Source organism: Coregonus clupeaformis, chromosome 38, assembly GCF_020615455.1.
Source record: "Coregonus clupeaformis isolate EN_2021a chromosome 38, ASM2061545v1, whole genome shotgun sequence".
Lineage (NCBI taxonomy): Eukaryota > Metazoa > Chordata > Actinopteri > Salmoniformes > Salmonidae > Coregonus > Coregonus clupeaformis.
The window spans coordinates 2,529,425-2,534,424 of record NC_059229.1 but is presented as its reverse complement, the minus strand read 5'-3'; positions in this window follow the sequence as shown (position 1 = coordinate 2,534,424).

The following is a 5,000-nucleotide window of genomic DNA, read 5'->3' as shown; positions in this document are numbered from 1 at the left end:
TCTCTCTTCCTCTGTCTGTTTCTCTCTCTTCCTCTCTGTCTCTCTCTTCCTCTGTCTGTTTCTCTCTCTCTTCCTCTCTCCTCTCTGTCTCTCTCTCTCTCTTCCTCTGTTTCTCTCTCTTCCTCTGTCTGTTTCTCTCTCTTCCTCTCTGTCTCTCTCTCTCTCTTCCTCTGTTTCTCTCTCTTCCTCTCTGTCTGTTTCTCTCTCTGTCTCTCTCTCTTCCTCTCTGTCTGTTTCTCTCTCTTCCTCTCTGTCTGTTTCTCTCTCTGTCTCTCTCTCTTCCTCTGTCTGTTTCTCTCTCTTCCTCTCTGTCTGTTTCTCTCTCTGTCTCTCTCTCTTCCTCTCTGTCTGTTTCTCTCTCTGTCTCTCTCTCTTCCTCTCTGTCTGTTTCTCTCTCTCCTCTGTCTGTTTCTCTCTCTCTCCTCTGTCTGTTTCTCTATCTCTCCTCTCTGTCTGTTTCTCTCTCTCTCCTCTCTGTCTGTTTCTCTCTCTCCTCTCTGTCTGTTTCTCTCTCTTCCTCTGTCTGTTTCTCCCTCTCCCTTTTTCCCTTTGTTTATTTATCTCTGATACACTGTATATTGATCTGATCATGATTGATTGATATTGATACCTTATATGATCTGATTATTATTGATTGGTTGATTGATTGATATTGATACCTTATATGATCTGATCATGATGTATTGATTGATCGATTGACTGCTTATACCTGCTTAAATCATTTAGCACAGTTAACTAAACAGCCTTATACAGTTTAGAATTCTATTTCCAACTTTTCTTGGTGGGTAATGATGATTTGGACAGTTTTCTCGTTATCTTTGGACGTTTTTCTTAACCATATTTTTCTAAATGCTAGATGAAGATTCTTCTTAAAGCATCACACAAAGCTGTTTCTTTAAATAACAGATATCTAAATAATGTATGTCGTAAACTAATCCGTTTGTTGGTTAGATTGCTTTTTTGTGTTGCTTTTATTCTGTATAATGCATTTTTTGTAGCAGCCCTCGGTTTCTATGGATATCACTGGGAGACAGGAAGTAGAAACATTGGGAAAGGATGACAAGAGAAGAAGAAGGAGAAGTGGAGGAGGAGCGACTCGCCATTGGACAGTGTGCATTCTGGGTAAACAGGAAACAGAGACTGAAAGAGTGTTCTGTGGTTGTGTTGCGTTTCCGCTTGCGACGCGACGGAGAGAGAGACATGGTTATCCCAACGATCTCTGAGATTCTGGAGTCTCCTCCTTAGTCTGTCGGAAATTAACATGAGCACAATAAAACATCTTCCTCTATTCTCCTTCTTTTCCTGGAGAACGAAAAGGAGAGGGGATTGGAGAGAGGGAGTAAAAGAGATGAATGATGAAAAGGGCGGGAGTGAGAGAGAGAGAGAGAGAGAGAGAGAGAGAGAGAGAGAGAGAGAAAGAGCAGGTCAGTAGGAAAAACTGAAAAGCAGAGATGACCGACAGGCTCATTGTCTTACATCAGATAGCGCGTCGAATCCGCCTGCACTGATCTGTCTCGTATCTCACAAAGGATGATGGGATAGATAAAAAAGTAGTCCTGCTACAATGTGCTGTCTAACATTAGAACATGTTACCATGGTGACATGGTCTGCTGAACCCTGTTTCATCCTCAAAATTGAATTAATCAAAGATAAAACAATAAATCTGTCCATAATGTTGACGTGTTTGTGGTGAGGAAGTCTTATTCACATTATTTTACATCTAGCTAAGGAGTTTTTGTACTTCAACAAGCAGTATTTGGATTGACAATGTGCATGAAAGCTAGCTTAAATTTGCCCAACGTTAGCTTGCTAGCTGAGCCATTCACACTTCATATATATATATACAGTGGGGAAAAAAAGTATTTAGTCAGCCACCAATTGTGCAAGTTCTCCCACTTAAAAAGATGAGAGAGGCCTGTAATTTTCATCATAGGTACACGTCAACTATGACAGACAAATTGAGGAAAAAAAATCCAGGAAATGACATTGTAGGATTTTTAATGAATTTATTTGCAAATTATGGTGGAAAATAAGTATTTGGTCACCTACAAACAAGCAAGATTTCTGGCTCTCACAGAACTGTAACTTCTTCTTTAAGAGGCTCCTCTGTCCTCCACTCGTTACCTGTATTAATGGCACCTGTTTGAACTTTTATCAGTATAAAAGAAACCGGTCCACAACCTCAAACAGTCACACTCCAAACTCCACTATGGCCAAGACCAAAGAGCTGTCAAAGGACACCAGAAACAAAATTGTAGACCTGCACCAGGCTGGGAAGACTGAATCTGCAATAGGTAAGCAGCTTGGTTTGAATAAATCAACTGTGGGAGCAATTATTAGGAAATGGAAGACATACAAGACGACTGATAATCTCCCTCGATCTGGGGCTCCACGCAAGATCTCACCCCGTGGGGTCAAAATGATCACAAGAACGGTGAGCAAAAATCCCAGAACCACACGGGGGGACCTAGTGAATGACCTGCAGAGAGCTGGGACCAAAGTAACAAAGCCTACCATCAGTAACACACTACGCCGCCAGGGACTCAAATCCTGCAGTGCCAGACGTGTCCCCCTGCTTAAGCCAGTACATGTCCAGGCCCGTCTGAAGTTTGCTAGAGTGCATTTGGATGATCCAGAAGAGGATTGGGAGAATGTCATATGGTTAGATGAAACCAAAATAGAACTTTTTGGTAAAAACTCAACTCGTCGTGTTTGGAGGACAAAGAATGCTGAGTTGCATCCAAAGAACACCATACCTACTGTGAAGCATGGGGTGGAAACATCATGCTTTGGGGCTGTTTTTCTGCAAAGGGACCAGGACGACTGATCCGTGTAAAGGAAAGAATGAATGGGGTCATGTATCGTGAGATTTTGAGTGAAAACCTCCTTCCATCAGCAAGGGCATTGAAGATGAAACGTGGCTGGGTCTTTCAGCATGACAATGATCCCAAACACACCGCCCGGGCAACGAAGGAGTGGCTTCGTAAGAAGCATTTCAAGGTCCTGGAGTGGCCTAGCCAGTCTCCAGATCTCAACCCCATAGAAAATCTTTGGAGGGAGTTGTAAGTCTGTGTTGCCCAGCGACAGACCCAAAACATCACTGCCCTAGAGGAGATCTGCATGGAGGAATGGGCCAAAATACCAGCAACAGTGTGTGAAAACCTTGTGAAGACTTACAGAAAACGTTTGACCTGTGTCATTGCCAACAAAGGGTATATAACAAAGTATTGAGAAACTTTTGTTATTGACCAAATACTTATTTTCCACCATAATTTGCAAATAAATGCATTAAAAATCCTACAATGTGAATTTCTGGATATTTTTTCTAATTTTGTCTGTCATAGTTGACGTGTAGCTATGATGAAAATTACAGGCCTCTCTCATCTTTTTAAGTGGGAGAACTTGCACAATTGGTGGCTGACTAAATACTTATTTTCCCCACTGTATATATATATATAAAATGGGATGCTGCTAACCAACCAGTTACCTTGTGCTGCACACACACACACACAATACTGAACGCTTCCACCAAAAGCTATCTAGCTAGATACTGTAGTAGCTAAAATTAGTTTTCATGAAGCAGCTGCGCTGCCTGTCCTGCCGCGAGTCTGTGTAATGTTAGTAGATTCAGCTGCGTTACAATGTAGCGATCGCGGATAAACTAACATGCTAATCTACCAACTGATTTTCCGGTAACATTCCCTCTTATTGTTGGAGCAGCATGAATACGACTTGAGGGTAATTAAACAAGCCAAGCAATCCGTTTATATGTCAGTAAGGTAGAGCTAGCTAACTACAGTAGCTATTACATTTACGTCATTTAGCAGACGCTCTTATCCAGAGCGACTTACATTTAGTGAGTGCTTTCATTTTCATGCTGGCCCCCCCGTGGGAAAAGGAACCCACAACCCTGGTGTTGCAAGCGCCATGCTCTACCAACTGAGCTACAGGGGACTATGACAGTAAGCTAGCTACAACTTAACTAAGCCAAGCGCCATGCTCTACCAACTGAGCTACAGGGGACTATGACAGTAAGCTAGCTACAACTTAACTAAGCCAAGCGCCCTGCTCTACCAACTGAGCTACAGGGGACTATGACAGTAAGCTAGCTACAACTTAACTAAGCCAAGCGCCCTGCTCTACCAACTGAGCTACAGGGGACTATGACAGTAAGCTAGCTACAACTTAACTAAGCCAAGCGCCCTGCTCTACCAACTGAGCTACAGGGGACTATGACAGTAAGCTAGCTACAACTTAACTAAGCCAAGCGCCCTGCTCTACCAACTGAGCTACAGGGGACTATGACAGTAAGCTAGCTACAACTTAACTAAGCCAAGCGCCCTGCTCTACCAACTGGGCTACAGGGGACTATGACCGTAAGCTAGCTACAACTTAACTAAGCCAAGCGCCCTGCTCTACCAACTGAGCTACAGGGGACTATGACAGTAAGCTAGCTACAACTTAACTAAGCCAAGCGCCCTGCTCTACCAACTGAGCTACAGGGGACTATGACAGTAAGCTAGCTACAACTTAACTAAGCCAAGCGCCCTGCTCTACCAACTGAGCTACAGGGGACTATGACAGTAAGCTAGCTACAACTTAACTAAGCCAAGCGCCCTGCTCTACCAACTGAGCTACAGGGGACTATGACAGTAAGCTAGCTACAACTTAACTAAGCCAAGCGCCCTGCTCTACCAACTGAGCTACAGGGGACTATGACAGTAAGCTAGCTACAACTTAACTAAGCCAAGTGCCCTGCTCTACCAACTGAGCTACAGGGGACTATGACAGTAAGCTAGCTACAACTTAACTAAGCCAAGCGCCCTGCTCTACCAACTGAGCTACAGGGGACTATGACAGTAAGCTAGCTACAACTTAACTAAGCCAAGCGCCCTGCTCTACCAACTGAGCTACAGGGGACTATGACAGTAAGCTAGCTACAACTTAACTAAGCCAAGCGCCCTGCTCTACCAACTGAGCTACAGGGGACTATGACAGTA